The sequence below is a fragment of the Protopterus annectens genome, chromosome 1.part0 (genome assembly GCF_019279795.1).
Source record: "Protopterus annectens isolate FY-2018-M chromosome 1.part0, PAN1.0, whole genome shotgun sequence".
In the NCBI taxonomy this organism is placed as follows: domain Eukaryota; kingdom Metazoa; phylum Chordata; order Ceratodontiformes; family Protopteridae; genus Protopterus; species Protopterus annectens.
In genome coordinates this window covers 865,068,919-865,093,494 of record NC_056725.1, presented here as the reverse complement: position 1 = coordinate 865,093,494, position 24,576 = coordinate 865,068,919, and the positions used below count along the sequence as shown (strand labels likewise).

General features: G+C 41.1%; 1 protein-coding gene across 1 annotated transcript in view; it reads right to left on the bottom strand.

Moving 5' to 3' along the window:
• The window catches only part of ENPP1 (ectonucleotide pyrophosphatase/phosphodiesterase 1), a 1,288,649-nt gene that overhangs the window by 852,468 nt on the left and 411,605 nt on the right, over window positions 1–24,576 (bottom strand). The gene's annotated exons all lie outside the window — the stretch shown is intronic.

Here is a 24,576-nt window from a genome sequence, read left to right as displayed (position 1 = left end):
ACTACTTTTAAGGTGTTTGAGTACTCTCCAAAAAGGTTGCTCCTCTCCAAGGAGATCACACACACACACACACACACACACACACACACACACACACTTGTCAGGTGCATGATTCAAACCCCTACCTAATTGGTTTATGATACTACAGGAGTACACATTTACACGACACGCTATACACACTACTGTGAGTTCTCTTTTCCACAAGTATATTTGCAGGATGGTGACATCATCAGAACTGACAGCGATTAGTATGCCACTTTTAAGGTGTTTGAGTACTCTCCAAAAAGGTTGCTCCTCTCCAAGGAGATCACAAACAGACAGACACACACACACACACACACACACACACACACACACACACACACACACACACACACACACACACACACACTTGTCAAGTGCAGGATTCAAACCCCTACCTAACTGGTTTATGATACTACAGGAGTACGCATTTACAAAACACGCTATACACATTACTGTGAATTCGCTTTTCCACAGGTATATTTGTAGGATGGTGACATCATCAGAATAGACAAAGTGTGTTACATTAGGTGACATTGGGTGGGCTACACAGAAGGAATGTCTAAACACTTTGGCCATGTGATCATCAAAGGAGAGTTTACTATATGTGTCCCCAGGGCCTTCATGACTTTCTCCATACATACTGGAGTACCACCTATGTGGTAATTTGTTTACACTTTGTTTTAGCCAAAGGGGATGATTATGCATTCTTTGGCATTCTTCTTGGGGCATTGTTTTGACACCAGGTATCTGTCTCTGTAAGCCCCTTCTGGAGGATGTCTGTGTCAGCCATAGAGTCGATTATGGACCACAGTTAGCAGTCATCTGCAAACCTGTTCAGCCATACTCCTCCCGTGCTTGTCTGTACCTCTGAGCAGTCTACTGAACAGGTGGGGTCCCAGGACCAAGACCTGTGGAATACCATATGTGACTGTCTTAGAGTCGGACATGGCACCCGCAACTCTGAACATGTGTGTTTGATCTGAGAGCCACTTGGCCACACATCCTGTGACATAGCTGTTGATGTTCAGGCTGGTAAGCATGTCCATGATGACAGAGTGGGGAATGGTGTAAAAAGTCCTTAGTGAGGTCCAGGTGGGCTGTGTGGACTACTTTCACCTCCATCTATGTCCTTGGTAACTGTTTGAAGTAAGTCAACTATGTTTAGGAGGCAGGATCTGCCTTTAACAAGGTGAGGTTGTGTAGAGTCCAGTGTCTGGAGGTCCCCAATGTCTCTGTTTATGGGTTCCATGACAATTTGTTCAATAGTTTTGTAGACCAGGCTGAGTAGACATACAGGGCAATGGTTTCCAGGTTCTGTTGTGGCACCCCCTTTGTGGAGCTGGATGACTTAGTGTATGCCATTCTTTGGGTACATGCCCTGTGGTACGATTGAGTCTGGGCAGTGAATGTAGGTAAGGGTGTAGTTCATTTTCAGCCTAGTGTAAGACGCAGCCTGGGACACCATCCAGTCCCATTGATGCTGTCTTCTTGGCGTTGGAGAGGGCTGTATTTACCTGCATGTCCATGACGTCTGGGGCTCTGCATCCTTCTGTGATGGACACAGGTCCTTTTGGGGGTGATGGGGGAAGTTTACACTGAACTTGTCCCCCAGGATGTGGGCAATGGAAGTTGGTTCAGTGTATTCCTTGCCATTTGTCAGCAGCTGACAACATATTTGGAAGTTGACACCTACATGTCTGGTATAGCTACCGCAGGCTTTGTGGTTGTTATTCTTACAGTCCTTGGCAATTTGTCTTTTGAAAGTGCCCTTGAATTATTTTATGAGTGATCATTGCTTCTTCCTAATAATGATCAGTGATGCCTTTCCTTTAGTTAAGTTGGCTCTATCAGGTGTTAGTTTCCTCCTTCTGTTGTCTAGCTTAAATATGGCCAATGACCACCAGATTGTTTTCTTATTTTTGGTGGAGTGCATCTTGGTTTAATTTGTGATGTCTTTTTTTTTTACTCAACAGATTTTTATTTTTTTTTTATGTTTATGAGTAAATTGTGATACAGTCACTATTAATTACAGATCAAGTTAACAGAAGTAGTTAATAATCATAACAATATGTACAATATTTACAAATGGTCCAATGAAAGGAAACAGAGAGAAAAAAAAACACATATGACATTTATAATTATATATTCCTTTAAGTTCACATTATTCCATGTCCCTTTTAAATTCATGAAGAGAAAGTTGTGTCTTTTTGTAGTGTGTCTATGAGTATCAAGACTCTATTCCAAGGATTGTTAATCCAACGTCTGGGAAAAATTCTTTCTTCTTTAACTTTTATTTCTTTTAGTGCAGATTCCCTTAAAAGAGAAATGAAGTCTTCATAACTTGGAGAGATTGTGGATTTCCATCTTCTTGTTATACATTTTCTGGCCACAGCCAGAATAGTCCATAAAAAAGTTGATCTCTTTTATTAACAGTTATTAAGGCATCAACATTCAAAAAAATTAATGATTTTGTTAAAACAAATGTATCATTATAAATGGCTTGAAGAAATTTATTAATGTCATCCCAGAACTTTTTAATACAATTGTAAAATATATGTAACCAATCTGCTTCACAATTTAGAGTACATCTCCAACAAGTAGCTTTCTGATTAGGATTAAATTTAGCAATTTTGTTTGGGGTATAAAAAGCTCTATGCAAAAATTTCCATGTGAAGATTTTCCATATCTGAAAGTTAGAGGTTAATTTAACTGATTGCAGAAGATCATTTTTACTTTCAGGAGATAGGCTCGTAGTCAGATCTTTTGTTATAGTATTCTATGTGTTTTGAGTTATTTTGGTTTTATACACTATTAATATTTTATATATTTTAGATATAGAAATTAACTTGTTATGCTTGTCATAAATTATTTCTTGTATATAATTTATGAGTTTTGGCTTAGAATTAAAACTTGAATTATTAATAACCTCCCACAAACTTTTTGCGTGATGCAATACTTTTTGGAGATCTTCTCTATCTTTATCAAGTATTTTAAATTCATCTATTACTTGTTGGATGTTTAATGTGCTAGAATTGTTTAAGCATTGGAACCAACAAATAAAATTATTAGTTTCCCATTTAATACATTTTTTTTCTTGAATTTTTTCTTTAAAATTCTTTGTTGTATTAAAAGGTATCAAAAGTTCAAACCATAGTTTTATATCAGAATTTGTTTTTAAGAAATTTCTAAATAGAATATATATGTTATTTAAGTATGATAAATTGGTAGGTTTTGTTGTATTGTTTTGTAGATTGCTACTTAATAAGTGCCAAAATATGTTGTTATGATTCGTCAAGTCTATATTTTTTAATGTTTTATTTTCATTTAAGAAAAAAGTTGTATGTAAAGTTTTCCACCTAGACGAGTAGTTTGGGTTTATCCATTGTAGTACAAGTTTAAAGATGGAAGCTTTAATGTATGTCTCTATATCTGGAAATGTAATTCCTCCCAAGTCCCAGGGTTTAATATGGTGTGTGAAAGCAATTCTATTTTTTTTGGATACCATAGAAAGCCCATCAAGAGTTTCTGAATTTTTTTTATAATTTTTTTGTTTGGTAAGATAGGAATTGCTAATGCTATATAGTTTATTTGGGGTAATAATATCATTTTTATTATCTGTAATCTATCTTCAAATTTTAACGTTAATTTATTCCAGGTATCAATTTGTTTTTGAATTAAGTTTTGAATTTTATTATAATTTAAAGTTATAGTAGTATTCATGTTGTCAGCTATAAGAATTCCTAGTTATTCGAGTGATGAAACTCTTTCTCCAATAATTTGATACTCACTCAGATGATAAACATCATCTCTATTCAAGAGTATATGTTTTGATTTTGCTTTGTTGAAATAAAGACCTGAAATGGAGGAAAACTCTTTTATTTTTTCCTCTAATGCTTGTATGGTCTCTTCTTTTGGTTTTAAAGTCAACAAGATAATTGTTTAATAATAAACAAGATAATAATTTGTGATGTCTTGATCCATGCATCCCTGTAGATGCTCATAGGATGCACTTGTAACTGATTCGGCAGATTGTATACCATTCTCCTATAGCAAGAGGTCTTTGGAACTTTTTTGTCTTGGGACGTGTGCAGTTTGCTTTTGAAAATGTCTTCACGGTGGCTTCACTGACTGGGGGGGGGGGCGGGATGTGGATGTCCAGTGTGATTACTTTATGATCTGATATTACCAGCGAGGGTTTTATCTCTGTTGTGGAACACTGGTACCCCATGTTGGTGATGATCATGTCCAGTATGGTGTCACCTCTAGTGGGCATGGTGACCAGCTGTTCCAGGGTGTTATAGCTTTTAAACTCTAGGAAACATTGGGTAAAGGACATTGTACACAAGTAATTCTCCCACTCAATGTTTGGGTAGTTGTAATCACCTCATATAATGGTGTTTGATAGAACTTTTATATTTTCCACTCTGCTCATGAATACTGATTGAGGTTCCTGTGACAAGGTAGGTGATCTGTAGCAGACTACAATCTGATGAGCAGCTTTTCCCAATGTTAGTTGCACTTGCATGGTCTCCAAGGCCTCATGCTGTGCCACTAACCTGAAGGTGTGGGTATCCATAAGGTAAATGGGTACACCCCTTCCTTTTGTATTTCACTCGTGGTTTTGGGTCCAAAGGTCAGAGGGATTGTGAGCGTTTTACGTGGAGCATGTCCAACAGCTCTGCGTTTGACATAGCTTTGTATGTTAGGCAGTGGACACATCAGAGTAGGCGATATGCAAGGGAGTACTGATGGAGCATTTTGAGATGGTCTGTGTATAGCATGTATTTCAGGCCACTAATGTTCTTTGTGAGGTATTGCTGCAGGCTTTCCAGTTGTTGTAGTTGTCTTGTGAGGTACATAGCAAAAGTGGCGTTGTACTCTATTATAGTTCTAGTGAGTGATGAGTAGTGGGGAACAATGTCCTCTTCTATTCTGCATGAGACACATTTTGTGATGAGGTGTGCCACATAGCAGGGTTTCCTGACTACTGTGGGGATGTGATTATCATAGTTGTGTCCAGTGTCCACCTGTGACTCAAGGTCTCTTGTCATACTTTCAGTGTTAAGTATACTACCACCTATGTTGTAGTTCTTGGCTACAGAGTTTTTAACAAAGGGGATGACAATGCACCTTTTGGCATTGAGCTAGAGTCCATGGCTTTGACAACAGCCATTTGTCTTAGTGAGGCCCTTTTGTAGGATGTCCACATCATTGGTGTTTACAATTATGGCTCCTAGTTTGCAGTACTCTGGAAACTTCAGTAGCCACAGACCTTCCATGTTAGAGGTTACTTCAGGGAAGTAGATACTAAACAGAACAAGACACAGGACTGGACCTTGTGGTACTGCACTCATCACTGGTCCAAAGTCATACTTGGAGTCTGCTACTTTCACACTGTGTGTTCTGTCAGTAAGCCTGTTGGCAGCACATCTTCTGACATAGCAATTTATACCTAGTTTAGTGGGTCTATCTATATTTCCAGAGTCTAGGGTGGTGTTCTAAGCCGTGGCAGGATCAACATAGGCTGTGTGAACCACCTTACCCTTGTCGACAGTTCTGTTGACTGCTTCAATGTCATCAATCAGGTTTAGATGACATGATCTGCATTTTACAAACCCAACATGGTTGTGATCCAGGGTTTGGGGATTACAAATGTAATTTTTTATATGTTGTATGATGATACATTCCATGGCCTTGAAGAGCGGGCTCATCAGGCTAATGGGGTGCTAGTTCCTGGGGTCCGTGGTGTCTCCACCCTTGTGTAGTAGGATAACCGTCACTTTGCACCGTTCAACAGTCACAAAGCATGAGGTGAGGCTATGACTGCACATGGTACGTCAGTGTTTTGCCTGTTCGTTGTGTGATTTGTGTGGAACACAGCCTGTGAAGTTATCTGGTCCCATGGCTGCTGTGATACTGGCTTTAGAGAGTGTTTTTTACCTGTGCAGCCATCATGACAGCAACTTTGCAGTCTCCCATTATAGAGATGTGTTCTTTCATGGGTGAGAGGGGGGTATAGGTAACACTGATCCTATCTGCCAAGATGTTGGCAATATCAGTTGGGTCTGTATATTTAGTGCCATTGAGCTGTAACTCAGAGCAGATCTGAGTGTAGCCATGACATGGACCTGTCTGTTGGGCAGAGATCTCCTGAGTAGACAGTATGCAACAGAGTACAGATTGGGTTACATTCAGTCTTGTTGCATGGGGCCACATTTGGAGGCCAGTAATCCTCTTGTTAGTATACTTCAGTGGTCTTTCTGGCTGCTGAACATGCCTAGTCAGATTCATCGCAAGTGTGTTATGGTACTCTCTGATGGGTCTGATGAGTACTGGGAACCTTTTTTGACCTACATGCACAAACCTTGGCAGTTTGTGTGAACACATAGCATGATTTTCTGACAACTTTGTGAATGTGTTTCTGGAAGTAGAGATGTCTATCCACATTTGTCCATAGATCCCTTATTATCACCTCCGTATTTGGCATAAGTGTGTGAGCATGCCTAGTATGACCTTTCAGTATGCTGTTGCCTGACATTTCCTTCGTTTTTTAAGTGTGTGAGCATGCCCAGTATGACCTTTAAGTGTGATGCTGAATGAAATCCACTACATTTGTTGGGAGTGTGTGAGCATGCCGAAATATACTGTATGTGTATGGAAAATCAAGTTGTATATTTACAGCAGGCCTCACCTTTGTGTCATAGATCAACAGGGATCATGCTGTGCCTGCAGGGCTTCCATGAGACACTTTGCATAGACTTATCAACATTTCTACATACAGGGGGGGGCAGCTATTCTTTGTACATTTCTACCCAGGGGCACACTTGATTGTTACTGTGGGTGTACATATGATGAGGGGTTCACCAGACACTTATACACATTTGCTATGCCTGCACTGCTATGTACGGTACACCATTTCAGTCTGTACTGTTGCCTATCGTACTGGCTTGAGGCATACTACTGTACTACACTTCTTAGCGTCCAATGCCACATATATTAGATTGCAACTTCATAGCCTACACAACCCACATCACAACGCCTGGCCTGATGTTCTCTGTCTGCATAGGCCTGTGGGGGAGGTTACCCATATGCGTCTTTAGGGGCATGTTACAGCATTTCTTTGGGTTTGCATTACTGTACAATTGTCCTGCTGTGTCTGTGCCACTGAAATGCTATCATTTCTTAGTGGTTCAGTACTGTGACTATAGTGCACATTATCCTGGGTTTGAGCCCTGTCACTGCTTTTTATTTTCATGCTGGGCAGACCAGACTGCTTAAGGGACAGTAAAGCTAATATGAGCATGTTTACCTGAATTTGCTCAACTTTGCACGACTTTACCCGACCTTGCCCAACATTGCTCAACGTTGCCCAACATTGTGCTACTTGGCATGGGCAATTTTGTTTACATATACTAAATATTGGTAAATGCTGCTTAGCACTGCTTTATATTGCTTAAAACATGGCAATCATGCCTCCGGTGGTGCTGCAGGGCTGTCTATGTTGGATGCACATACTACACTCCATATACATGTTTGGAAACAGGTAGTGTCAAGTTAGGCATCCCTTTTATTTTATGTGCAAGTCAGAGAGAGGTATCATTTCCAGGGTTCCTACTGAGCCAGTGTATGTGCTATGCATTGTCTCTTTGCCAAGGCCAAGGCATACTGGGCACGCCTCCTTCTGCCTACTGGGGCAGGCTCAGGTTGTTCTTCCTCTGAGTCACACTGTGCCTGTGCAGGCCTTGGCAATGGTGGGGGCTGTTTGGCCCTGCCCCATGCTGTTCCTGCTGCAGCTGTTTTCGCAGGATCATATTGTGTAGCATGGCACATACCATGACAATTTGGGTACATGTAGTTGGTGAGAACTGCAAGGCTCCACCAGATGTGTCCAGGCACCGGAACCGTGACTTGAGCATCCCAAACACACACTCGATTACATTTCGTGTTTGTGCGTGTGCCTCATTATGGTGTTCTTGTTCAGGTGTGTGTGCATTTCTGATGGGTGTCATCAGCCACGGCTCCAGTGCGTATCCAGCATCCCCCACTAGGTGACCGTCAGGGATGTCCCCATTGGCAAATGTCTGGTACAGCTGCATCAGATGCCAAATATGGGAATCGTGGTAGCTTCCAGGACAGCCAGCCCACACATTCAGTATTATGCCCTGGGCATCGCACATGACCTGGCAGTTGATGGAGTGGAAGCCCTTGCGGTTGATGTAGGCCCTACCCCGCTCACCGGCTGGTGCTTTCATGTGTATGTGCGTGCAGTCAATTGCACCCACTACCTCAGGGTATTCCACTATTTTCTGGAAGAGATGCATATTGCTGGCCAATACCTCACGGGAATTGGTGAAATATACATGATCACCAACATGTGCTGACATGGCATTCAGGAACTGGTGCAGTACCCTGGATGCTGATGCCTGTGAAATCCCCATCATATCACCAGCTGGTCTCTGGAAGGTACCTGTTGCCAGTATTCTTAGGCCAACACATACCTTGATTTCCATTGGGATGGGTTCCCCTCTGTTGGTTCTGTGTGTGAAGCATGGCCTGCACAGCTCAACAATTTGCTGCAGGAGCTCTCTGTCCACTCTGTAGCACTCCACTATCTCCAGTTCATGTAGCCCCTGGTAGGTTACCCTGGGTCTGTACACTCTTTTCCGTCTCCTCACTGTGGGTTGCTCAGCAACATTTGCAATGGCACCACCTTCAGCATCTTGCACAAGTTGCCTTATAATAGCAATGGCAGCCCCTAACATTTTTTTGTCTCAGTTAAGCTTTTTAAGTTTTTACTTCTCTTTGTATACTGCAGTGTTGCAGTGTTTCTGAGTAAAACATGGGGGAATGTTGTTTGCAGAGTTTTAAGTGCTGGGCTGGGCTAGTGTACTGCCTGTGTAATTGGCTGATTCTGATTGATTTCACCTGGCTGCTCTGCTAGTTCTCCTTGGTTAACTTCCTACTACTACTTTTCCTTCCTTTTCCCTTTCTGTTTCCACAGCGGGCAGCACCACGCAAACACACACATGCAACACAGCCTTACACAGGCTTAGGCGGGTGCACATCCACGCACACAGGCTTAGACAGCCTTACACAGGCACACACACGCGCACACAGGCTTAGACGGGTTTACAGGCACTCATACGCGTGCACACAGTGTAAGCATCTTTGCAGGAAACTTTGGCGGTAGCCACGGCATACGCCTTCGGTTTCTGGGTTTCAGTTCAGACAACTATATTTACGCCTCTTCCAGTCCTGAGTAACTCACAGCAAACACATGCCACTCTGCTCCAATAAGCTTACAGTCTTTGATACATACTCCCTTCATGATGTCACCTATCTTCTACTCTGTTACTCCCCTAATCCTACTCTTACACTCTAGGGATCTGGTTCACATGGCAGGGAAAATTGGGATTCACTATCCTTATACTCATTTGCATAGGATTGCCAACTAATGCTTGGTTACATCTCTCACACTGAGCTTCCCCCCTTAGCAACCACTGCTCAGTAGCCATGTTGTCTTTAGCCTGCCATTCACTTGCATGGCAGATGAATATTTTTAATAAAATGCCTATTTTTGGCTTTTATTTTTTTTTCTGGTTTTTAGAGTGCCGAACGTTTGCGTGGCACTGCGCTATGCTTAAACATCAGAGATTGGGGTGGGAAAAAAATTATTTTTTATTATTTTGCAACACATATAAATGCCAATGGTCTTATATTTGGCCATTGGCATGCTTCCTCAACTGGATGCATCCTTTATTTCGAGCTGTCATTGCTCCGTTTTGCTATTTGCAGAACAGTACTCAGTTACCAACAGAGTACATTTCTGCAAATAACACTACTCTTACTCGGACAGGTTAGTGTTTCCTGGATCGCAAATTTACCTAATTTGCATAGCTTTCAGCAGCAAATGAGGTAATTTGCATAACCTAACACTGTCCGTGCAAGAGTCATTTTAGGAGCTCTCATGCACGCCCCTGCCGGCTGTTCCTGAATCGCTCGGCAGACATATTGGCTGTCTGGAGTCTTACTCTACTCTTAGACTCTGTGCAAGCCTTTGTGAATCCGGCCCGATGTGTTCGGCATACTTTATGTCAAGAAAACTACTCACTTTCTAATCTTCATTACTGTTTAGCCAGGAAGCTAATCTATGCACTGAAGAAACTTAGTTACATGGCCATGTATCAGGCATTGGTTGTTTTCATAAAGAACACCAAAGGATGAATAAGATTTTGCAACATTTGTACAGGTGAAGGTCATTTCTTCAGCAACACTTGCATACAAGGACATATTAGGAAGTCAGAATATTCAGCTATTAACTAGAAAAACACCAAAAATAAGCTACCTGCGTCTCTTACTGTATCGTTTGGGTTTGAAGTGCTCAGGTAATCTTTGCTACTCTTATCTTGGGACAACATTACAATCAATACAAAATCAGACAATATAATACATAACAGGGAACATCAAATCTCTGCTTAACTCTGCCAAAGTCTGAGCTGTAGAAAATAACCAGAAAATTCAGAAAACCACATACCAGTGTATCCTCAGAAGTCCCACTGCACCTGTCTGCATAAGTGTATTCAGACATACCATGACTGTGAAATAGGGCATTCAGTTGTGGACCTGATTAGTGCAGTACAGTTCATCAGGTCTAACCCATAGCTTTTTGCTAGTACATACAGAAGCTCAACAAATCAGACAGCAAAGTGTACAACAGTCTAAAATTTAAACAGAAGAGGCTTTTACCAAAATGGTAACCAGACCAATCAGAGAAATCCTTGAAACATACTGGCCCATCAGAGATAGTCAGGAATCACTGTCCCGTGAACCCTTCTCTCACCAGGAGCAAAACAGTACCACTAATCCCAAGCTGGCTTCTAAAATGTAATTTCCAGACTTTCCAGTGATTGGTAGTCTCTAGGAAGATTAGAAAACTATGTCACTCTGTGCCTTCTCTCACCAGGTGCTAAACAAAAGGATTGCTAATTCTACCATTATTTCTGGGACTTCAAACCATTGCAGTACTGTCCAAATCAGCTTTCTTAGGACCTTGTCATATGCTTTCTCCAAGTCTAAGAATGCCCAGTTGGACTCTTTCATCATCTCTAGCTTCTTCTCAACTGTCTGTCTCACTGCAAACATCAGGTCAGTTGTGCTGCATCCTGATCTGAATCCAAACTGCACATCTCCCATCTTACTTTCTACTACTCTGTGCATCCATTTATCAATCACCCTCTCCAGAACTTTCATGCAATGTGATAGGAGTTTGATACCTCTGTACTGCCCACAGTTGTGGACATCCCCTTTGTTCTTGTACACTGGCTTGTTCTTGTTCTTGTATGGTTATTCTCCAGTCATCTGGGATACACCCTTCTTTCCACACTGCTAGGAGTACCCTCAGAAGCCATTTCCCCCTATCTCATCCAGCATTTTTATCATATCTGCTGTGACCTCATCTAAGCCTGCTGCCTTCCCTAACTTCATTTTCCTTAGTGCTGTTCTCACTTCTAGGATGGACTCCTCTTCTTCTCTCATTGTTGGCTGAGTCAGAGGCAGTACAGCCTGTGTAGGGTTTTCTTCATTTAGAAGCTGCTGTAGGTACTCCTATGTGTTTGATGTCCTGTGGACTGGTGAGCAGGTTGTTGCTGGCATCCCTTATGATATGTATCTAACTATCTTCTTTATCTTTCTGTCTTTGCCTTCCAACCTGATATAGTTTGTTTTTGCCACCTACTGAGTCACTTTCCAGAAACTGGAAGATTGTCTCCCATGCCCTATTCATTACTATTGCAACTCCTTTTTTAGTTTCTTTGTTAGCCTTCCTAGCCTGACTTTTCTTTTTGATCTCCCACTTTTTCCCACACTCCTTCTTTCTTTTGGTAACTTTGTGGACTTCTGTATTCTACCACCAGCTTTCCTTATGTACTTTATTTTCATACTGGCTTGGCCACATATCTGTTCTCTAGTCCTTACAAATGCTGTTTTGAAGTGCTGCCATTCTTCTTCATCTCCAGCTATTTCCTCCCCTTCTTTGGGTGCTAGAGCCCTGAGTAATTGCTTGAATTGTTGTACTTTTCTCTCCAGTTAACTTCCAGGTTTTCAGCTTAGTCTCTGTTGACCCTAGAGCCTTCTCTGACCACTGTTTGAAGCTGATTGTAGCAACCAGTGGTTTATGTTATGGGCCAACTGTTTCACAGGGAATGACTTTGCAGTCATGGATTCTACCCCAGTGTCCTTTCCTTACTAGGAGAAAGCCTACCTGAGTTGCATGTTGCCACTCTTGTATGTGATTGTGACTGTCTCTTTTTCTGAGCCATGTGTTGGCTACTATCAAGCCATTTGCCAGGCAGAAGTCTAGAATGGGATCTCCTTCTTTATTCCTGTTGCTCACCCCCATGTGGACCAAGGCAGTCCTCATATCCTGTTCTGTCTGTCCCGATATGTGCATTTGTCACCCATTATCAACACCAATTCATGTTTTCCTGCTTTATCTAGTAGGTCCTATAACTGCTGTCTGAATACACTTTTCCTCATTATCATACTCCTGCTGTGGGGCCTAGGCTGAGAGTATAAATACTGCCCTGTCATTACACTGGATCCAAACTGCCATGACTCTGTTACTAATTCTGATGACATCTCTCACTGCCTTCTGAAGTCTCTCTCTCTCACCACAATTCTGACACCATTATTAGCCTGTCCTACTCCTGAGTAGTAGATTCTGGATCCCAAGAGGTTTTGCTGCACTGCCTTTCCATCTTGTCTCTTGGATACATAGGATGTCCAGCTTCCTCTGTACCATCATGTCATTCACTTCCAAGCTCCAGGGAGTCATGCATGAGATAAAGCATTTAGAGCGGCCTCTATCCATTAGTAGTATAGGGGTCAGTCCTGGAGTACGTTTTCTATTACCCATTCATAGATCCAAGTTGCTCTTGAATATGGACAAGGATGAGATTTGTTTTACATGAATGGGGAGTCTCTTTCAGAGTCGTGGTATCCTCAGTGAGACATACCTGTCCCTCCAACCATTCTGCTGAATTTGTAGGAGAGGTTTTGATGCCTGGACAGGCATTTCTGATGCCATTTGACTTGCTGATGTGCAATACGTCCATCAGTATTGGGTCAGAGGATGCCTTGCATGCCAGATACAGGTCAATTCTCAGCATTTGTTGGACACTGAGTATAGTGACAAGGCTTTAAGGCAGTTCATGTAGGACATATTGTTCAAGCCATAAATCCTTTTAGTAAGGTATCTCTGTGAGCATTTCAGTTGTTGCATGCGTCTGAACAAATATATGTCAGAATGAGTATTATATTCAATGACTGGCCTAGTGCGGCCTAAGTAAAAGGGGCAAGGACATCTCTAGATCTAGTCAGAATCCCTTTGTTTATAATCTGTGCAATATAGAAGTACATTCTTATGACAGTTGAAAGTTAGTTTACTGTCCACATAAGTTCAAAAATCAAGAACAACTGGATTAATTCTAAGGGTTGCATTGTCAATGTGGTAATTCCCTGAGGTAGACAACTCGCCAAAGGACACAATAATCAGTGGCATTAAGTTTCAGTCCGTGATTCTGGCACTAGTCATTTGTTTGGGACAAATCTTGCTGCAGGATGACTAAGTCATTTGGGGATTCAATAAGTGCTCCTAACTTGCAGTCATCTGCAGACTTACTCAAGCAGGGCCCTTTGGTATTGATTTTTACTTCAGAAAAATAGATTGCAAGCAGGAGAGGTCCCAGCACCAAATCCTGGGAGACTCCACTGGTGACTGGTCTCTTTGTGGAGGTAACTTCTTCTGTTTTGATTTCCTGTGTTCTATGTGTTTGTATATGTTTGTAATTTTAATAATGTATTTTAATTTCATTGTGCATATTGTCAATTGGCCTGGGTCATGCCTGAAATGGTCTTTGGACCACTGTACTTGCCCAGTTAGCACATGAAAAAAATATATACTGCCAAAGACTGGAAAAAAGGGACAGTTAACATTACACAAACTAAGAAACGGAAGATTATCCACCTGACAAAAATTTGAAAAAATTTAATAAATGCATATATTTTATTTTTTTACTACAAAATGTAATGTAAGCAAATGTAGTTGTCACACATCAGTGAATAGTTTTATTTGTGCTATAAAGCTCCAAATCAGAAACCTACTTAAAAGTTTGAAACATTCCTGCAACCTTCATTCTCTAGCATCATCTTCCCCTCACATTCTTGCAACTTTCATTCTCCAGCATTATCTTCCCCTCTCATTCCACAATTTAATTTCATCTCCAACTGGCTCCACAGTCATGCCTTAGAATCAACATCCTTGTTACGGAAAGAGGCTGCAAGCCATACATTTCATTAGAAGGCACTACAGGGCAGATCATTATACTGCAGTTGGCAAAACAGATCTTAAATTAATAATGACTGTACTTAATTTATACATAAATAGGTATTTCCTGGTCCTTTGCAGAGAGATTTTGAACAACACTTCCACAGTAATAGCTTGGTATGGACTGCTATGATCTAACGTTGAAGATTTAAGTTGGAGTACTTAACTTAACTGTAGAAATAGAAATGTGGTGCAAGGGGGTATGTGACTAAATTTCATATTTACACTCAGAAAAACAAAAAAATATATTTTTACTAGGGGTAGGACACTAAAAGTTGCTTATGCCAAAGAAAGGCAAAATATTTACACTTTACTTCAATCTTCTTCTTCTTCTTTTGGCTGCTCCCTTTAGGGGTCAGCACAGCAGATTAACTGTTTCTATTTCTTCCTGTCCTCTGCATCTTGCTCTGTCACACCAACCACCTGCATGTCCTCTTTCACCACATCCATAAACCTTATCTTAGGCCTTCCTCTTTTCCTGTTACCTGGGAGCTTCATCCTTAGCATCTTTTTCCCAATATACTCTGCATCCCTCCTCAGCACGTCCAAACCAACGTAATCTTGCCTCTCTGGCTTTGTCTCCAAACCTTCCAACCCGGGCTGACCCTCTAATATACTTATTCCTAATCCTGTCCATCCTCGTCACACCCAGTGCAAATCTTAACATCTTCAACTCTGCCACGTCAATCTCTGACTCCTGCCTTTTTGTCAATGCCACTGTCTCCAACCCATATAACATAGCTGGTCTCACTACCCTCTTGTAGACCTTCCCTTTCACTCTTACTGGTACTCGTCTGTCACAAATCACTCCCGACACTCTTCTCCACCCACTCCATCCTGCCTGTACTCTCTTTTCACCTCTCTTCCACACTCACCATTACTCTGAACTACTGACCCCAAGTATTTAAACTCATCCACCTTCGCCACCTCTATTCCCTGCATTCTCACCATTCCTCTCTCCTCCCTCTCATTCACACACACATATATTCTGTCTTAGTCCTGCTGATCTTTATTCCTCTTTTCTCTAGAGCATATCTTCACCTCTCCAGGGTCTCCTCCACCTGTTCCCTACTCTCACTACAGATCACAATGTCATCTGCAAACATCATAGTCCAAGGGGCCTCCTGTCTGATCTCGTCTGTCAACCTGTCCATCACAACTGCAAATAAGAAAGGGCTCAGAGCTGATCCTTGATGTAATCCCACCTCCACCTTAAACACATCCGTCACTCCAACTGCAGACCTCACCGCTGTCACACTACCCTCGTACATATCCTGTACCACTCTTACATACTTCTCTGACACTCCCGACTTCCTCATACAATACCACAACTCCTCTCTAGGCACTCTGTCATATGCTTTCTCTAATTCCATAAAGACAATGCAACTCCTTCTGACCTTCTCTGTACTTCTCCATCAACACTCTCAAAGCAAACATCGCATCTGTAGTGCTCTTTCCGGGCATGAAACCATACTGCTGATCACTAATCATCACCTCCCTTCTTAACCTAGCTTCCACTACTCTTTCCCATAATTTCATGCTGTGACTGATCAGTTTAATCCCTCTGTAGTTACTACAGCTCTGCACATCACCCTTATTCTTAAAAATCAGTACCAAAACACTTTTTCTCCATTCATCAGGCATCCTTTCACTTTCCAAGATTTCATTAAACAATCTAGTTAAAAACTCCACTGCCATTTCACCTAAACACCTCCATGCTTCCACAGGTACGTCATCTGGACCAACAACCTTTCTGTTCTTCATCCTCTTCATAGCTATCCTTACTTCCTCCTTGCTAATCCACTGCACTTCATCATTCACTATCTGCACATCATCCAACCTTCTCTCCCTCTCATTCTCTTCATTCATCAAAACCTCAAAATACTCTTTCCATCTGCTCAACACACTCTCCTCGCTTGTGAGTATGCTTTCCTCATTATCCTTTATCACCCTTACCTGCTGCACATCTTTACTAGCTCGGTCCCTCTGTCTAGCCAATCGGTACAGGTCCTTTTCTCCCTCCTTAGTGTCCAACCTTTTATACAACTCATCATATGCCTTATCCTTAGTCTTTACCACCTCCCTCTTTGCAATGCACCTCATGTTCTTATACTCTTGTCTACTTTCTTCATCTCTTTGACAATCCCACTTCTTCTTCGCCAACCTCTTTCTCGGTATACTCTCCTGTACTTCTTCATTCCACTACCAGGTCTCCTTGTCCTCTTCCTCTTTCCAGATGTCACACCAAGCACCTTTCTAGCCATCTCTCTTACTAGCTCTGCTGTAGTTACCCATCTATTCGGTAATTCTTCACTGCCACCCAGTGCCTGTCTTAACTCTTCCCTGAACATCACCTCACAATTATCCTTTTCCAATTTCCACCATTTGACCCTTGGTGCTGCCCTCACACTCATCCTCCTCTTCTTGATCACCAATGTCATCCTACAAACCACCATCCTATGCTACCTAACTACACTTTCCTCTGCCACCACTTTACAGTCTCCAATCTCTTTCAGACTGGCCCTTCTACATAAGATATAATCCACCTGTGTGCATCTTCCTTCACTCTTGTATGTCACCCTATGCTCTTCCCTCTTGTTAACATACGTATTCATCACAGCCATGTCCATCCTTTTTGCAAAATCCATTATCATCTGACCTTCTGCATTCCTTTGCTTAACACCATACCTACCCATCACTTCCTCATCCCCTCTGTTCCCTTCACCAACATGCCCATTGAAATCTGCTCCAATCACCAGTCTCTCATCCTTGGGTACAGTCATCACCACTTCATCCAACTCACTCCAAAATTTTTCTTTTCTCATCCATCGCACACCCAACTTGTGGAGCATATGCACTAACAACATTCATCATTACACCATCAATTTCCAGCTTCATAAACATCACTCTATCCAACACTCTTTTCACCTCCAAAACACTCTTAGCATACTGTTCCTTCAGGATAATGTCTACACCATTTCTCCTCCCATCCACACCATGATAAAGCAATTTGAAACTGCCTCCGATACACCTAGCTTTGCTCTCCTTCCATCTGGTCTCTTGCACACACAATATACCAACCTTCCTTCGGTCCATCATATCAGCTAGCTCTCTCCCTATACCAGTCATACTGCCAACATTCAAAGTTCCGACCCTCACTATCACAGTCAACCAAAAATTATACCCTCCAAAGCCAGATAAATCATATGGAGCCCAAGGCAGGGTAATGGACCAGTCGGTCCCCCCCACCCCGCAACCATTACAGTGTGTCGCATTACTTGGCTATCTTTCTCCTATTAACATAAACACTGTTCAAACCCGTCAGTGTGCATAGTATTTTCTTCTTTGCCTTTACAATGATTACAGAAATTTGGATTTAGTTAAAAACCTTTATTTCAAATTTCAAAATGGAAACACTGAAGGTCATTTGCAAAACAAAAGAAAACAGAAGCACACTGAACACAGATTTAGCATGAACAACAGTAAACTTCTCTTCCCTTGAAACTCACATTCATTAAAATGTATTTGGCTAGTGCCAGATTGTGTATCTTGTCCCTGGGGGCGATTTTCAAACCATTGGTCTTCTTTGATTCACCTTCCTGATCAATTAAAATTATATTTCTTGTTTAATACATAAACATTTGTGAGCATGCATTTTAAATTTGTAGTTTTGAGCATTTTTCCAGCAAGCAGTGAAACAAAATATATGAACCAATAATGACAAAAGTAGCCATTTCAGAATATTTCAATCATAAAACACCACTCAAACTGATGCCATTATAATCCACCAATATCTGTACTCGACAATTATGGCCATTAAACTGACTGTGCATACACTGTGTACATATCACATCTGATTGCGATAAAAATGGTTATAATAAAGTAATCCAGTTTGCTTTACACAAATGCACAATAATCCTGCAAAGGCAGACTAATGGCTTTTTAACTTTCTCAGCTCAGGAGGTTCAGTCATTTTTGTCTACTAACATCCCTCATACCTGGCAATTATAGCTATATTGTTCACTGGATCCTTCACAGATGTCTGTATCAAACAATTACCAATAATAATGACCAAAGTCACATATTTAAAATTTGCTGCATATAAACAGTACCCAAAGTATTCCTACTTAATTCACACACACATACACACACATGCGCGAGTGCGTGCGCACACACGCGCACACACACACACACACACACACACACACACACACACACACACACGCACACTCTCATGTAAAACACACACACACACACACACACTAATCCCACAAAGCCATATTAATACAGTTTAAAAATTACCAGATATGAGCATAAGGTACTGAAATCCCCATCCCCACTTAAAACTTCAGTCTTTAGCTGTACAGTACATAGTTTATTTGCATGTAGTAGCTGTGCTACATTTCTAATGAAAGTAATTAAATAGCACTATTCACACTTTCATATTCTGTATGTTATGTATTTTAACATGCTACAAGGTATACAAAAACATACTTTTTATGGATAAAAATTTGCTTTAACTTAATACACGTTCCATAAACCCTACCCTGCACTTACATTTGTGTTATATTGTTAATTTACACATATGTGGTATACTGCACCAGTAGACCCACATGTACACTACATCTAATAATTGGTAGCAAGGCAGTTTCTAGACTCTCTCCACAGTGACCCATCCATATCCCCACAATATGTGGAAGTACTTATTAATCATCCTGCAAAAATGAACATGTTATCTCACAGAACAGCCAACGTTCATAAACAGAACTGATTTAAACTATAACCCCATTCAGACTGCACATCCAACTGTCTCCTTCTTCTATCAATGTTATGCAAAATAAAACTGTTGCAATTGTCTTTCAGCAACTCAACATTAACAAGTAAAGTCTACAGAAATATTTTCTGTAAGTCCCAAACCATATATGAACAGCAGACAGGTTCTTTCATTTTTTTCTGCTATACCACTACTAAATGTCTTCGATACTCCTGTGTACTCCAGCATGCGAACAAAGTTTTCCACTGAAGTGACAGCTCTTTAATCTGTAATCTCCTTGCACAAGACATTCAAAGCTTCTTTTATTTTTATAATGGATTCTATGGCTGTACTGAATCCTTTTGTATAGTATTTTGTTAAGCTATTTGTTTTGTTTTGGATGTCCTTCCCAGTGGGCAAACATTCACTCTTCGAAACTGATCAAAGACGATCTCCAATAATAGCTCCATGTGATGATCACCTCTACAGACCACCTGAAGACCTTACAACCATCTCAGAACTGGAGCTAAAAGATAGTAATCTAAATAACCTTAACATACAGTTTTTAGTGATCATGGCCTAATTTAAGATATATAACTACTCGGATTTCAATTGTTTTATCATGGTGTGGATGGCAGGAGAAATGGCGTAGGCATTATCCTGAAGGAACAGTAAGCTAAGAGTGTTTTGGAGGTGAAAAGAGTGTCGGATAGAGTGATGTTTATGAAACTGGAAATTGATGGCATAATGATGAATGTTGTTAGTGCATATGCTCCACAATTTTGGTATGTGATGGATGAGAAAGAAAAATTTTGGAGTGAGTTGGATGAAGTGGTGATGACTGTACCCAAGGATGAGAGACTGGTGATTGGAGCAGATTTCAATGGGCATGTTGGTGAAGGGAACAGAGGGGATGATGAAGTGATGGGTAGGTATGGTGTTAAGCAAAGGAATACAGATGGTCAGATGGTAGTGGATTTTTCAAAAAGGATGGACATGGCTGTGATGAATACGTATTTTAACAAGAGGGAGGAGCATAGGGTGACATACAAGAGTGGAGGAAGATGCACACAGGTGGATTATATCTTATGTAGAAGGGCCAGTCTGAAGGAGATTGGAGACTGTAAAGTGGTGGCAGCGGAAAGTGTAGTTAGGCAGCACAGGATGGTGGTTTGTAGGATGACATTGGTGATCAAGAAGAGGAGGATGAGTGTGAGGGTAGCACCAAGAATCAAATGGTGGAAACTGAAAAAGGGTAATTGTGAGGTGATGTTCAGGGAAGAGTTAAGACAGGCACTGGGTGACAGTGAAGAGTTACCGAATAGCTGGGTAACTACAGCAGAGCTAGTAAGAGAGATGGCTAGAAAGGTGCTTGGTGTGACATCTGGAAAGAGGAAGGAGGACAAGGAGACCTGGTAGTGGAATGAAGTACAGGAGAGTATACAGAGAAAGAGGTTGGCGAAGAAGAAGTGAGATTGTCAAAGAGATGAAGAAAGTAGACATGAGTATAAGGAGATGAGGTGCATGGCAAAGAGAGAGGTGGCAAAGGCTAAGGATAAGGCATATGAAGAGTTGTATGAAAGGTTGGACACTAAGGAGGGAGAAAAGGACCTGTACCGATTGGCTAGACAGAGGGACCGAGCTAGTAAAGATGTGCAGCAGGTAAAGGTGATAAAGGATAATGAGGGAAACGTACTCACAAGCAAGGAGAGTGTGTTGAGCAGATGGAAAGAGTACTTTGAGGGGTTGATGAATGAAGAGAATGAGAGGGAGAGAAGGTTGGATGATGTGCAGATAGTGAAACATGAAGTGTAGTGGATTAGCAATGAGGAAGTAAGGATAGCTATGAAGAGGATGAAGAACAGAAAGGCTGTTGGTCCAGATGACATACCTGTGGAAGCATGGAGGTGTTTAGGTGAAATGGCAGTGGAGTTTTTAACTAGATTGTTTAATGAAATCTTGGAAAGTGAGAGGATGCCTGAGGAATGGAGAAAAAGTGTTTTGGTACTAATTTTTAAGAATAAGGGTGATGTGCAGAGCTGTAGTAACTACAGAGGGATTAAACTGATCAGTCACAGCATGAAGTTATGGGAAAGAGTAGTGGAAGCTAGGTTAAGAAGGGATGTGATGATTAGTGATCAGCAGTTTGGTTTCATGCCAGGAAAGAGCACTACAGATGCAATGTTTGCTCTGAGAGTGTTGATGGAGAAGTACAGAGAAGGTCAGATGAGTTGCATTGTGTTTTTGTAGACTTAGAGAAAGCATATGACAGGGTGACTAGAGAGGAGTTGTGGTATTGTATGAGGAAGTCGGGAGTGTCAGAGAAGTATGTAAGAGTGGTACAGGATATTACGAGTGTAGTGTGACAGCAGTGAGGTCTGCAGTGGGAGTGACGGATATGTTTAAGGTGGAGGTGGGATTACATCAAGGATCAGCTCTGAGCCCTTTCTTATTTGCAATGGTGATGGACAGGTTGACAGACGAGATCAGACAGAAGTCCCCGTGGACTATGATGTTTGCAGATGACATTGTGATCTGTAGTGAGAGTAGGGAACAGGTGGAGGAGACCCTGGAGAGGTGGAGATATGCTCTAGAGAGAAGAGGAATGAAGGTCAGCAGGACTAAGACAGAATATGTGCGTGTGAATGAGAGGGAGAATAGAGGAATGGTGAGGATGCAGGGAGTAGAGGTGGCAAAGGTGGATGAGTTTAAGCACTTGTGATCAATAGTTCAGAGTAATGGTGAGTGTGGAAGAGAGGTGAAGAAGAGAGTACAGGCAGGATGGAGTGGGTGGAGAAGAGTGTCAGGAGTGATTTGTGACAGGTGAGTACCAGTAAGAGTGAAAGGGAAGGTCTACAAGAGGGTAGTGAGACCAGCTATGTTAAATGGGTTGGAGACAGTGGCAGAGTGTGACGAGGATGGACAGGATTAGGAATAAGTATATTAGAGGGTCAGCCCAGGTTGAAGCTCTGGAGACAAAGCCAGAGAGGCAAGATTACTTTGGTTTGGAAATGTGCTGAGGAAGGATGCAGAGTATATCGGGAAAAAGATGCTAAGGATGAAGCTCCCAGGTAACAGGAAAAGAAGAAGGCGTAAGATAAGGTTTATGGATGTGGTGAGAGAGGACATGTAATTGGTTGGTCTGACAGAACAAGATGCAGAGGACAGGAAGAAATGGAAACAGTTGATCTGCTGTGGCAACCCCTAATGGGAGCAGCCGAAAGAAGAAGAAGAACTACTTGGATTTCAATGCTCCTATTGAACTTGTTGATTTACTGTCCAAAGGATTGTCGTTTGCACCCAAACGAGTAGATTTGGCCAGTACCCTGTTGGACTTAAAAGTTTTTACACGCAAGTTAAATTTAAATATGTTGTTGGGGAATTGCACTGATTTTAATGATGATTTAAGGCTTTCCAGTGTATTTAATCCCCCTCTTAATGGTACTTTATTATTCTTTGAAAAACTATGCAAACGTGACATTAGGTGTTTGTTGAACAAACCTGTGAATAAAAGGGAAAGATATAACATTTCTGTTGTTGAAAGAAACGCATTGGATTTGTTAAAAAACCCACAAATATGAGTAGTAAAGCCTGATAAAGGGGGCACTTTGATCTTTATGAACAAAGGTGATTATGTGAACAAAGTGTTGCATATCCTAGGCACTGAAGCATATTTAAAAGTTTCATTAAATGAGTTTAATGGTGCTTGTCAATGAGTAAGGTCTTTAATTAATGACTTACGTATAGATACAAGTACTGATTTGAACATGTTTAATTATTTAAATATGGTTGCCCCAGTAAGACCAGTGATTTTTGGTCTACCAAAGATCCACAAGGATTTAGTGAACCCTCCATTCCGCCCTATTGTGGATGGAAGAAATTGTATAAACTATGGGTGTGGTAAACTTGTGGATTTAAAACTGAAAAAGTATTTAGGAGGTGAACTCCAAATTTGTCAAGAGTCATGGGAATTTTTGGGGTCCCTTGACACTTAAGTTTTGATGGTAATTTTAATTTTCTTACCATCGATGTCAAAGATTTATACACAGTCATCCCACATAATCTTGACAGCAGCTGGGTTAGAGATTTCTTACATAAAAAGGGTGCTCCCAGTGAAGAGATTGATTTAATTGAATATTTACTTGACATTGTGCTATCTAATAACTTTCTGATATTTAATGGAGAGTATTATTTACAAATAACTGGCGTAGCAATGGGCTCTTCATGTGGGACAGCTCTGCTAATTGTGTAATGGCTTACTAGGAGGAAGAATTTTTGTTTAGTAGGAATTTGTATAAAGAAATTTTTGTTGGTATACTAGATTTTTGGACGATATATTTATCGTCTTTAAGGGTAACATCAAGGAGGCTTCTGCCTTTGTGGAATTTATTTCTGACTCTACATCATTCCTTAAATTCAATTTTGAGTTTAAAACTGACAATGTTTCCTATTTAGATGTCCAGCTAATGAAAGATAAACCAAACAGAAGATACTTGGCAAACATTTTCCGTAAGCCCACTTTAACACCTTTTTGCATTTCAGTAGTTCTCACCCTTTGGGCTGCAGTGGTGCAGTGGTTAGCGTTATCACCTCACAGCAAGAGGTTCTCCTGTTTGATTCTCGGCTGGAGCACCTTCTGCGGGGAGTCTATATGTCCTCCTCAAGGTCGAGCGACAGTCTAAAGACATGCAGGTAGGTATGTGCGTGAATGGGTGTGCCTTCTTTGAAGGTTGGGCATCAGGCTGGCAACTCGGCACCGTAAAAGTCCACTGCCAATCATTAGTGGACTGGAGTTCCACTGGGGTGACCCCTAAAAGGGAAAAGCCGAAAGACCATTTTAATAGTTCTCACTCTTTTCATCAGAAACAGGGTGCCATTAAGGGTCAGCTAGTAAGAGCTGCCAGAACGATCTCCTTAGATAGCAAATTTTTATTGGAATGCGATAATTTAAAGAAAATGTTCCTAAAAAGATCCTATCCCTCTTATTTACTTGATATTATTTCTGAAGTAGTGATGAAAGATTTTGGTTGGTTTAATACAATTTTGAAAGGAACAGTTAGGTTACTTGTATCCAATAATAGTGAAGAAGTGGTAAATCAAAATTATGAATATTGTATAGAACCTCCACCTCCTATGACTGACAATCCTGACTATTCTTTAAAATTCATCACGCCATATTCACTTGATGCCAGCCATTTGGGGGATATTTTGGTGAAAAATTGAATGATCCTCTTGGAGGACCCCCTTTTTAAACAAAAAAATACTGATAAACCAGGGGTAATTTTTAAACTAGAGTGTAATTTGAAGAACATCCTTAAGAAAAAATTGTATGTGAATACTTTTAACATTGGCGTGTTTAAGTGTGGTAGATGCAACTTTTGTAAATTCATGGAGGTCACAAATAGATTTTGTATTA